This window comes from Erythrolamprus reginae, chromosome 4 (assembly GCF_031021105.1).
Source record: "Erythrolamprus reginae isolate rEryReg1 chromosome 4, rEryReg1.hap1, whole genome shotgun sequence".
Taxonomy (NCBI): domain Eukaryota; kingdom Metazoa; phylum Chordata; class Lepidosauria; order Squamata; family Dipsadidae; genus Erythrolamprus; species Erythrolamprus reginae.
This window is the reverse complement of record NC_091953.1, coordinates 119,737,962-119,751,576: the sequence shown is the minus strand read 5'-3', so window position 1 is coordinate 119,751,576 and position 13,615 is coordinate 119,737,962.

Genomic DNA, 13,615 nt, shown 5'->3' with positions numbered 1-13,615 from the left:
CTTTCTTGACTACATAAACAGCAGCGTGACATGCTCTATATCTGCAAAGCTGAATCTTGCAATTTAATTTACTTAAACAGTAATCTTTTATTTCTTCCTGAATCATAGGACTTTATCTTTACAGCTTTACTATACTTTGTGCTTAATTTAAATGCACACAGGATCTGATTATCTCTAGAAAAAAAAGAGCACTGCAATGTTCTCTGCACTATAAGAATTAATTGAGATAGATAGAGATACAACAGTAGAGAGAAAGAAAGAGACTACAAATTTGTAATAGAGAGAACATACTAATTGGTGGAGCACTTTTTAATTTATCTGCGTATAATGACATGTTTAGAGTTTAATGGTCCTTCCATTCTAAACAATTAAACATTGATTGCTGGGTTCTAAGGGTTCATGTTTTATGACATCTCCATGGGTTCCAGAGCTGCAGCTTTAGGCAAACTGGTAAAGCAACATCAGTTTTACCTTTAGTAAAAATCTGTGGAACCCAGTTGCTTCAAAGGCATAAGTCTGGAAAGTTGTTTTATGCCAGGTTAGTTGGTTAAGGCAGCTCAGGAAAATAAACAAACAAGAAAACTTGGCTACTAGTTTCTCCAATTTGTCATAATACCTGGGTGATGATATATCACACAATTACTTTTACGTGCCAAAAATATTTTATTTAACAAAAGACTATCATAGTCTCTCATACTCCATGAAATAGAAGGATGTTCCCTTGATCCCAAGATGCAGTAATATGATGATAATGTGCTTAAAACCATTGGCTGTATTACCTTGAGAATAACTTTTCTACTGTTAATTTACATTAAGTAGCATTTTTAATGACATACTTACATAGATGTCTTGCCTTTGACAAATGTCTTCTGTTTCTAAACAGCTTTGTTATTTTTGGTATTGTTTGTCCTCCCAAAAAGAGAGAAAACAAAAACAGTTAATTAAGGAAAGGTGAACTATAGTTGCTTGCCAAAATTTGATAAGTGCTAGGAGCCTTCTCCCCAGAATGTTTCATAGCATTAGGAAATACTTCATGAAGTATTTATTTATTTATTTATTATTTATTTATTATTTATTTTTATTTATTTATTTATTTATTTATTTATTTATTTATTTATTTATTTATTTATTTATTTATTTATTTATTTATTTATTTATTTATTTATTTATTTATTTATTTATTTATTATTTGGATTTGTATGCCGCCCCTCTCCAAAGACTCAGGGCGGCTCACAACAAGTGAAAAGCAATCCAATACATAATCCAATTAATTAAAATATTGAAAAATTAAAAAAAACCCATATACTAAGATACATACACACAAGCATACCATGTATAAATTCAACGTGCCCAGGGGGAGATGTTTAGTTTCCCCATGCCTGATGGCAAAGGTGGGTTTTGAGGAGTTTGCGGAAGGCAGGAAGAGTAGGGGCAGTTCTGATCTCCGGGGGGAGTTGGTTCCAGAGAGTCGGTGCCGCCACAGAGAAGACTCTCCCCCTGGGGCCCGCCAACCGACATTGTTTAGTTGACGGGACCCGGAGGAGGCCCACTCTGTGGGACCTAATCGGTCGCTGGGATTCGTGCGGCAGAAGGCGGTCTCGGAGATATTCTGGTCCGATGCCATGAAGGGCTTTAAAGGTCATAACCAACACTTTGAATTGTGACCGGAAATTGATCGGCAGCCAATGCAGACTGCGGAGTGATGGTGAAACATGGGCATACCTAGGTAAGCCCATGACAGCTCTCGCAGCTGCATTCTGCACGATCTGAAGTTTCCGAACACTTTTCAAAGGTAGCCCCATGTAGAGAGCATTACAGTAGTCGAACCTCGAGGTGATGAGGGCATGAGTGACTGTGAGCAATGAGTCCCGGTCCAGATAGGGCCGCAACTGGTGCACCAGGCGAACCTGGGCAAACGCCCCAATTAATGGATCTTTTACAGAATTGAATTTCAAATGAGTGTGAATCAAGTCTCACCTTCAAATTTCTATCTTACCTTCTATCTTGGCTGATTCATATACATCTAATGGTGTTTGGTAGCAAATGCTGCTCTGAGTTACCTAACTCAGTGTTCCTTACAAAGAAGACTTCTAAATGCAGATGGAGTCTTTGAATTATACTGCCACATTTGGAATTTTTTCTCTTAAAAAGAAAGAATGTCTAGTTATTCCCCCTGCCTGAGGAAGAGAAAATATAACCAAGTGGGAACACTGGATAGCTCAAAATTCTTTTTCTGCCTGGCAGACAAAAGAAGATGAAAGAAACCTTGCTTAAAAAATAGAGACATAGCTTTAGAGAGTCTGCAAGACCTTTGAACAGTACAAGTCAGATCTGTCTAATTTCTTATCATCAAACAAGTGGCAACTTCAAATCTCAACCAACAAATGCTCTGTCTTACACGAATCAGAACACAAAATAGAAGCTTGGAGGACACGACCTTGTAGACAACCTTCATTCTGTCAAAGATCTTGAAATACTCATATCTAACGATCTAAGTGCCAAAGCCCACTGTAACAATATTGCCAAAAAGGCACTAAGAGTAGTCAATCTAATCTTGTGTAGCTACTTCTACTTGTTACATTGCTAACTAGAGCATTCAAAACATTTGCTAGACCAATTATTGAATACACCTCAACTGTCTGGAACCCTCACTGCATATTAGACATTAATACAATTGAGAGAGTCCAAAAATATTTCACAAGAAGAGTCCTCCACTCCTCTGCTTGCAACATAATACCATATTCCACCAAACTTGAAATCTTTGGCTTAGACAACTTATAACTATGTTGCCTTCAAACTGATATAAATGTAGTTTTATTTTATTTATTTATTTATTTATTTATTTTGTCCAATACACAATAATACACAATGAAGGTTATAGAAGATACTCTTGAGTAAAATATGTTAAAGAAAGAAGAGAAGAGAAAATATAGGAATAAAATATATCAATGAGAGAATAGAAGAAAAGATATAGAGATAGAAGAGAAGATACATAAAGGAGATATAGGAGAGACTGTAGGACAGGGGACGGAAGGCATGCTAGTGCGCTTATGCACGCCCCTTACTGACCTCTTAGGAATCTGGAGAGGTCAACTGTGGATAGCCTAAAGGTAAAATGTTGGGGGTTAGGGGATGATACTATGGAGTCCGATAATCAGTTCCATGCTTCGACAATTTGATTATTAAAGTTGTACTTTTTACAGTCAAATTTGGAGTGGTTAATATTAAAGCTTGAATCTGTTGTGTGCTCTTCTGTTATTTATTTATTCATTTTTATTTATTTATTCGAATTTTATGCCGCCCTTCTCCTTAGACTCAGGGCGGCTTACAACATGTTAGCAATAGCAATTTTTAACAGAGCTAGGATATTGCCCCCACAATCTGGGTCCTCATTTTACCCACTTCGGAAGGATGGAAGGCTGAGTCAACCTTGAGCCGGTGATGAGATTTGAACCGCTGACCTTCAGATCTACAGTCAGCTTCAGTGGCCTGCAGTACAGCACTCTACCTGAAGTAGTCGTTGACAGGCAGGCTGTTGCAGCATATGATCTTGTGGGCAATACTTAGATCATGTTTAAGTTCATAAAATTATCTGCCACAATGCCCTCTTTGTCTACGACTACTTCAGCTTCAACGCAACAATACACGAGCACTCAATAGATTCAAAATTAATGTAAACCGCTCCAAAGCCTACTGCAGAAAATATGACTTTAGCAACAGAGTGATCAATGCCTGGAATTCACTGCCTGATTCTGTGGTTTCTTACCCAAATCCCAAAAACTTTAACCTTAGATTGTCTACTGTCAACCTCACCCCATTTCTAAGAGGTTTGTAAGTGGTATGCATAAGCACACCAGTGTGCCTACAGTCCCTGTACTCACATTACTTAAAATGGTGCTGGCTAATTGGGTCTTTAGAAAGTCATAAGATTTCACCTGCTGCAGTTCAAACATCAAGGTATTTGAGCAGCAAAATTGCTAAAAAATCAAATTAATGTTCTGTCTGGGTTCCCCCAGACCTCAACACCAACTGGAAAAAACAGCCAGACACTCTGGTAAAAGCAAAAGTACATTATAGCTGGAAAAAATAAACACAGAGGAAAACCTGTTCTTCCCAACAGACAGGCTATAATACTTTACAGCAGAGTCCTGATGTCCAGACAATACAGCAAGCTTCTTGCTGGCACACCCACCCCAAGGTTTTAATAGGAAAGTGAACACAAGAACAAGGGGACACAATCTGAAGTTAGTTGGGGGAAAGATCAAAAGCAACATGAGAAAATATTATTTTACTGAAAGAGTAGTAGATCCTTGGAACAAACTTCCAGCAGTTGTGGTAGATAAATCCACAGTAACTGAATTTAAACATGCCTGGGATAAACATATATCCATCCTAAGATAAAATACAGAAAATAGTATAAGGGCAGACTAGATGGACCATGAGGTCTTTTTCTGCCGTCAGACTTCTATGTTTCTATGTTTCTAGTCAAAGGCACAAACCAGGATTCCAAGACGCCAAAGTTCACAGCCAGGTCCCAAGACTCTCAAAGATAAAACTCCACAAGCCAGGAAGAGTGGGTCTGCCTTTTAGCCTTTCCAAAGAGCACCACACCCAAACCCAGCTGTTGCCTCTTTAATGCTGAAAGTACCTAGCCAATTGGTCCCTTCGCTGTGTAGCTCTTCTCTGTCGCAGATCAATTATGGCTTGTGCATTTTCCTCTAAGGAATCCAGGCTGCTTGCTGGGGAGAGCTCCCTCTGGGGGGACTCTGGCTGTCCTCCCTCTTCTTCAGCCTGGGATTCCTCCTCCTCGTCTGCCTGCACCTCCTGTTCCTCATCCTCTCCCTCTGAGCTGGAAACCGACAGAAGATCAGCCGTTCCCTGAGGGGCCTCAGACGGAACCACAACAATTAATAGGAAGGTACATTTCAAATCATTTAGCCTCAACCTCTCACAGCTGCTTACCACAGCTTTTCTCTAAAGAGAATCATGACAATAATGACTGATATTATTATTTATTAAATGTGTATGCTATCTAACTCTCGATGACTCTAGGCATATATAGAGGGCTTAATGTTAAATACACCTGATCTAGTTTATCATTGCTCTGGATATGAGACACATAGGGAAGAGATGACTGCATTAGATCCCAAGTAATTCTGGTGTGTTAGGATGGACCACAAATTACTCAGAGATTGTGACAGTACAAATTTACATGCCAAAAGCAATAAAGAATTATCATTTCAGAGGCAGCAATAATGCCCTTTTAGAACTTGTTCATGTTGTAATATCCTTGAGACTCAGTGAAGAGGAGAAAATGATTTGATTTTCATATTTGCATAAATGCAGTTAAACATGTTCTCAGCAATATTGAATGGTTAAACTTAGAATGGATTTTAAGCAACGTATCTGGATACCAAACTAAGCCTGCAAACAGATACCACTGATTGCAGGATGTATTTTATTGTGTGTGATCCTTATCAGAGGCTATCAAAACAATTTCAGGATTTAAAGGGCTTTTTAGCATTGATCTTATTCGTCTATATTGACTTCCCAAGGACTACTATGTACGTGTGAAAGTTGGACATGTCCTAAATCAGGATCTATGACAAAATAAGAAACATGCATTTGTGACTTGACAATGTACATAAATTCAGAAGTATATTTGACAGAATATTTATACTTGGCATTGGAAAGAAAATTCTGTAAAGGGAGCACAGATTGGCAAAACTGCTACACTTGTAAACTTAGATTCTTTTCTACCTAAAGTATTTTTTTTAGCAAAGCTCCAATATTTGCTTGTTTTAATGTTTTTGCCTCAACTTTTTAGCTGTGTTGCTGAAAGAGAAAATAAAGCCATGAGCAAAATCCACGTCAACAGATTGAGATTGAGATTGGAACTCATTTAATGAGTGCAAGTGGAGGGGGAAATCGCAAAATGGCACTCCGCTGGGCGCCGCCGCCTGGCTGTCACCTTTTAAAACAGCCGGGGGGCTTCTCGGCATTCTCTCGAACCCGAATCCGAACTTTTGCTGAACTTTTCGGGTTCGGGAGGCCGCCGGGAAGCGCTGCCGCCCGCCTGTCACCTTCTGAAACAGCCGGGGGGCTACTTGTTATCAGTAACCAAATTCTCCTTGTTCTTCTGGATGGCATCTCTAATACATATGACAGCCTTGAATGAGAGCTACAAGTGGAGTTAGAGAGTTCCTAGCTTTGAGATCTTCCCCTTTTTTATGTCTGAATAAGCTCCCCACTCACAGAACACAGCTGCTACAAGATTTAACCAACAAGGAGATGAGGACTTCAAAATTGAAAATGTCACTGATTTTATAACCAGGCAATGCCTACTGATCAGGGGTAGCTTCCACTTACTTTCCCTACTGGTTCGCATCTCAATGAAAGTGCACATTTTTTTTGCAAGCTGCGGCAACTGGAGGATCGGTTCAGGAACATGAATCACTTAGTCATTGCTGTCGGTTTGGCGAGTAGTGGAAAATTTATGCTACCGGTTCTAAAGAACCAGTAGCAATCCACCACTGCTACTGATGGCACAAAGAATATGCTACATTTTTGAGCTTCTAAATGCAACTAACAACACGAGGCACACTCTTTAAAAGATATTTATTTATTTTATTTTATTTATTTATTTATTTTGTCCAATACACAATGAGGGTTTTAGTGGGTATGTATCTATATACACATAGTAAAATACATGATGAAGGTTATAGAGGAGATACTCATAGTAAAATATATCTAAGAAATAATAGAAAAGAAGGTATAGTAATAGAACATATCAATGAAAGAATAGAAGAAGAGATATAGGAATAGAAGAAAGGTATAGGAGATATAGGAGAGCAATAGGACAGGGGACGGAAGGCACTCTAGTGCACTTGTACTTGCCCCTTACTGACCTCTTTAGAATCTGGATAGGTCAACCGTAGATAATCTAAGGGTAAAGTGTTGGGGGTTTGAGGATGACACTATGGAGTCCGGTAATGAGTGCCACGCTTCAACAACTCGGTTACTGAAGTCATATTTTTTACAGTCAAGTTTGGAGCAGTTAATATTAAGTTTAAATCTGTTGTGTGCTCTTGTGTTGTTGTGGTTGAAGCTGAAGTAGTCGCCGACAGGCAGGACGTTGCAGCATATGATCTTGTGGGCAATACTTAGATCTTGTTTAAGGCATCTTAGTTCTAAACTTTCTACACCTTAATATATCTATTAAGCTTACACACAGTCATTCAAATCTGCTGATACCCTCAAAACAAGTACATACAGTAACAATTGTGTCTCAAAAATCAGGTGATAATGGTGGAAAGATGGTGTATCCTAATTTAAAAACTAAAAAGAGAGTGGGGAATAAATTAAGAAACCTAAACCTACATCCAGAAAAGTGTACAAGGCAGGCATTGGTCTCCCAAAAAATATTGGATGAAAGGCAAACAAATTATACTTGTCAGTTAATCATATCACTCTACAAATCCAAAATAAAAGAGTGAATAAAGGAAAATGGGGACCCAGATTGGGCAGTTTTTTCTTAGTCACCTTCTATGCTCTGAAAGGCAATAGAATGATTTGCAGAAGGTTGAATGACTTCCATTCAGGAAAGATGCCAAATAAATCTCCCCAGCATTTAAACAATCTACTATTGCCAACATGTTATTTAAAACAGAGCTTTTTCTCAACAAATTTGAGATTTTCTCATTATATGAGATCAACACAGAGAGAATTAGGTTATTAAAAACTTATCTTGGCAATATTAAATCTTAAAGTTTAATTGCAGCAACATACAGGTAGGTAAGTCCAAGGACATTCTAGCACCATTGTCCTCAAAAGAATACTGTCTGGGTAAACAGTCTGTACCTCCCACAGCAAGTTAGTCTGCTAAAGTACCCTTAGAGACAAACATGATTAATTCTTTCAGTACCTTGCCAGCTACTGCATAAGTAGGTAATATGAAAAGGCTAGACAATCTGGGGGAATGAATAGCAATAACATATAAAGATGCTAAATATAACTGCTTACCTCAACTATCCAGGAGAATAGAACCTGTCTTGAGAAACCATCTGCTAGTCTACCTCTTATTTTAATATGTAATATAGATCCACAAAAGAATCACAAAGAGTCCTTGGGAGTAGATTCTATTATGTCCCACATGCTTCCTGGTAAAAAAAAACCACCCTACTTTAAACAGAAAACATAAGAAATTGAATTATAATTGAGACCTACAGACAAGAAGCAAAATGCAGCCCAAAAACTTTCAGATTTATTATCTGAGGATGGCCACGGGATGGGACAAACAGGAGGGCAAGGAGGATTTAGTTCAACACTTCATGAAATAGAACCAAGCTCTAAATCATTTATATAATTGGAACTACAGCTTGTGAAGAAATCCAAAAAAGGGACAAGGAGAGAACTTCAGGCAGGAAAACCATCACCATCACCTAGGAGTAAGTATTTCTTCTCCATGTTGACACAGTTTTGAATTGCCAACCTCAGAGTATACCATCCAAATTGCTGCTAAAATAGGCCTGAATGTGGAACACCTGTGGTCAATGGATGAGCTCTGTTCTTTTCTTGGAAATATGCTAGGGTGGGGGGACATATGTACATTCTTTCTTATGGTCCATGACTCACTCCCTTTGTTCCTCCTCCTTGCCAGCAAACTGGCAGAACGTTCTGCAGATCAGCTGAAGAGCAGGAGGAATTATTTCCAACAATCTCTGCCAGCTTCCCACAAGAAAATTCTGTGGGGAAGATGGCGGGAAGTCAGAAGTTGCTCCTGGTTGCATTGCTTTCTTGCCCACCGAAAATAATTTCTTTGTTCCTCCTTTCCCAGCAAAATGTCAGGCAGTTCCATAGATCAATCAAGGAGGAGAAGGATGAGTGATTTCTGATATTATCTGTTGCTTATTGGGGAAGCCAGCTGGAAAATGAAATTTGTCACTCCTGTAGCTCCCAATGTTGCGTCCAATAAACTGGTAGCAAAGTCCAACAGGCAAACAATGATTGGCTGTTTTGGAATTGAGGCTAACATTTGGAATCTCTTCATAGGGGTGAGTTAGGAGCACAATGGCTCACATGGTTAAGATGTTGAGTTGGAGGTTAGCAAGCACACATTCAGGAGGGCTGATGTGGGTCAGGGTGAACTTCTGCCCTTCACTCTTGCCAGGGACATGAAATGAACCCCCAAATGGATGTCTCCCAGGCAACAGTGATATTATCGGCTAATCCTTTCAACCTGGAAGCATCTTGGTGCTTCTGACAATAAGTGTGGCAAAGGAAATATGAGTGTGTGACTCAGATGCCTGCCCATTTGTGACCCGAGTGCCCTATTTGTCCCTGAATTGCAGCAAAGTGGCAGGCAGTTCCTGACATGGCCCCATCAGATCCTGCTTTTGAGGAGGACAAGTTGGAACTGGGACTGTCTGATGGGATGGCTAGGGGCTGAGAATGATACTGTCCCAGATGCCTCATTGGAGGAGATGGCCAATGGGAGGGACCTAACAGACTTGTGGGAGGGAGGATTGGCTATAGACAGGAAGTGATGTTGAGAGGAAGCAGATCCCCTTGGATAAAGAGCATCTACCACCTCCACTGAGTCCGAGGGCATGAAAAGAACAGCAGAGGCAAGCTCAAAGAAGGTCTGAGAGGTTGCTCTGGTAAAGGTCACTCCCCCCTCCACACACTCCTCATAAGAAGCCCCCCCCCGAATCAGTTGAGAAGGGAGGCATAGAAGTCTAATTAAATAAATAAATACCTGGCATGGGTTGACTTAAGCAGAAGCTGGAGGAGATTGTCTTTCTCAGGAACGATTGTTTGCTTTGGCTTACACTCCCCCAGCTTTGGGAGAACTAAGCCTTGACTCGTGTTTCTGCCTGTGGCTTGCCTCTGTCTTGTGAACTTGTCTTTTTTTATCTCATGGACTTGCTGTGTAGACCTTTGCCTCTGGACCTTGCCCCCGTGAAATGGCATCTTCTATTTGGACATCTCCATTGCCTTTGCTAATTGATTTTGTTGTTTACGGCAGAAAAAATAATTGCTGCCAACCTGCTTTCCATTGAGGACCTGTATACTGCACGAGTCAAAAAGAGGGCGGGGAAAATATTTACTGACCTCTCACATCCTGGACACAAATTGTTTCAACTCCTACTCTCAAAATGTTGCTACAGAGCACTGCAAGACAACTAGACACAAGAACAGTTTTTTCCCAAACGCCATCACTCTACTAAACAAATAATTCCCTCAACACTGACAGACTTTTTACCAAGTCTGCAGTTCTATTTCTACTAGTCTTTTCTCATCATTCCTATCACCCTTTTCCTCCCACTTAGGACTGTATGACTGTAACTTGTTGCTTGTATCCTAAGATTTTTGTTAATACTGATTTCTTCATGCTTATTTGACCCCTATGACAATCATTAAGTGTTGTGCCACATGGTTCTTGACAAATCTATATTTTCTTTTATGTACACTGAGAGTATATGCACCAAGACAAATTCCTTCTGTGTCCAATTGCACTTGGCCAATAAATAGTGATGGGCGAACCAAACCCGCACAATTCAGGTCCATACCGAATTTTGTGGTGTTCGGTATGCTGAACACGAACCCAAAATTTTTTGAAACTTCAGGCAAAGTTCGGGGTCGTGTTCGGCGTTCAGAGCTTTGATGTCAACCTGCCGGTGACATCAAGGCTCCGCCCCCAGAATCTCTTTGTGGGAGGGATTCCCCAGCTCCTTCAAAGGAAAGTCTTCATGTAAAAATAAACATTGTTATTTTTATGTGAAAGGACACTGCAGCGGCGCTGCAAGCAAAGGGTGGTACTTTCACTTAAAAATAAACATGGAGCCTTGATGTCACCGGCATCCTTAGCAACCTGCCAGTATATGTGATGTCAAAGCTCCGCCCCCAGAATATCTTGGTGGGATTCCCCGTTCGGGTTCGGGTTCGGGTTCGGCCGAATTTTGCGTAAAGTTCATCCGAACGTGCCAAACCCGAACACCGTTGGGTTCGCCCATCACTACCAATAAGGAATTCTATATTCTATATTCTACTCTATTCTACTGGCTTTTGTTTGCGGGATTGAGGGCAACTGCTTTCAGGGAAGTGTGGCCATGGTAAGGCTATTGTTGAATTTAACAGAGAAATAAAGGACTCCATGGAAGCTTACATCTCCCAAGGCAATGTAGATCATAATAGTTCCATGGGGGGGTGGAGAGGAGGAGGAGGATTGATTTGGATGTTCTTTGCCAGTTTTTCATAAGCAGTATAAGTTAAGAAGTTGGCAGGAAGTTACATCTACTCCCACTGCTTTTTTGCCTGTCTGTATTCATTCTGTTTCTCTGTTGAGATAAAGAAATATCTCTAAAAGGCTGACCCAATGGGTCATGCGTTTTTTAGTTGATATTTTAAAATGATTTAAAAACACCTCCCTACATATAATTTGCTTGGCTTATTTTTCCATTTTTTTATCTGGCTTTTGAAGTTGTTGCCTATCAGATAGAAGCGGATCATAAAGCTAATCTCCAAACTGTCAGAAGCTTAACACTTTGAATTCTGCCAAGGAAACTGCTGCTAAAAACATAGGAATTAAATCTCTTGTTACTGACATATTTTACAAAACAGGCAACATTAGGTTGGAAGGCTAGGAAAGAATTTTATTGTCTCTTTCCAGCATCAATACAGCAGAAATAGGAAATGTACTATGGGGACTTGTCTAGACTCTAGACCATCTCTTAGAATCAGACATGGCTGAATGGAAGAGGGAAAAAAGTGATTAAATAATACAACACTCCATACACTTGTTAACTGGAAACCATATACACAATAAAAGGAGTCACATTCTTAGTTGCTTGTCAATTTGTATCAGAGTGTTCTAAAGCTGAAAGTGTATGAGTCTTTTGGTGTCACCCTGGAAAAAAGGAGGCTGTCACATTTATGACCATGTCTAGCAATAAAACATTTCAAAGGGTAGAACAAAAGCAACATAAAAAAAAATCACCAATAACCAAAGCCAGCCAACTAGTCAAAAAGTAATGCATGCCTTTGTACTGAGTCACAGAGGACAAATGCAGGGTTAATCCAAGGGCAGTTTAAGGATCAAAATCCAGCTAAATTCAGGCCAGAGGTTTCTAGTATTTTATTTATGTTGTAAAAAATATAGTTTAGCTGAACAATCAGCTGAAGTTTCAGTTTGCAGGAAAGAAGTGTCCCCCAATTCAATGCCTGAATTCTGAGATGGGAAACGTCTTCCTTATAGCAGCATTTGCCCATTGTTTTATGGAACACTTTATCATAAAATCTGCCATTTTTCCTATTGTTTCACTCTTGGGATCTTGGGAAATCTCTGTCCTTCCTTTGATTATTATTTGTCTAAAGGACTGCTTTGGTCATGTCCTTGATGTTACAAGCTCATTGCTTTCTCTTAGCCTTGATCACGACACTTCTTTTTAGATGAGGAATCCTCTAGGATACACATTGCAATGGCCAATTAACTGTTATATATATATATATATAGTATTGAAGACACTTGTCTTCCGTTTGGTAGGTTAAGGTCCGAGTCTACGGAGAGGGATGGCATACAAATCTAATAAATAAATAAATGAATGAATGAATGAATGAATGAATACATAAATACATAAATACATAAATACATACATACATACATACATACATACATACATACATACATACATACATACATCTGTGTGGTGTCAGAAGGGGAATCCAGCCAGTACACTCAGCTCCATCCAGTTGTGCAGCTACCCCAAACTAAGGGATTACAGGGTCATAAAAAGGGAGTTTTACTGTAGCTACTGTATATACAACCACTGTATATAAACAGAAAGCAAACCCCACACTCTCTAGCACTGACGATGTTACCAAATCTGGTAATAAAATATCTGCAAATAAACAGTCAAGCTCATAGAGCACCATGGATTCCAGAATAACCAATTAAATATATCTAAATAAAGGGCAGATCCTTAGCTTATTAAAGAAATTTTGGTTTGTGCTGCCAGAATATTCATCTCCATCTACCCTTCTTGGTTTTCATTTCTTTCTGGTTTGTGGTAACCTACCCAGAACATAATACAGTGTTCCCTCGATTTTCGTGGGGGATGCATTCCGAGACCGCCCGTGAAAGTCGAATTTCCGCGAAGTAGAGATGCGGAAGTAAATACACTATTTTTGGCTATGAACAGTATCACAAGCCTTCCCTTAACACTTTAAACCCCTAAATTGCAATTTCCCATTCCCTTAGCAACCATTTAGATTATTACTCACCCTGTTTATTTATTAAAGTTTATTAAAAAAATATTTATTAAAGGCAAACAAAAGTTTAACAATGACATATGATGTCATCGGGCGGGAAAAACTGTGGTATAGGAAAAAACCCATGAAGTATTTTTTAATTAATATTTTTCAAAAACCGTGGTATAGACTTTTCGTAAAGTTTGAACCCGCGAAAATCGAGGGAACACTGTATGGCAAAGTTTGAATCAAAGAATTATAATTATATAAAAACAGAAGTCCTTTTATATCAGTTGCTTATATCTGGTAATTAAGACCAATGCCTTGATTTATATCCCCTACTGTAGATTCAGTTGGATCCTCAGTT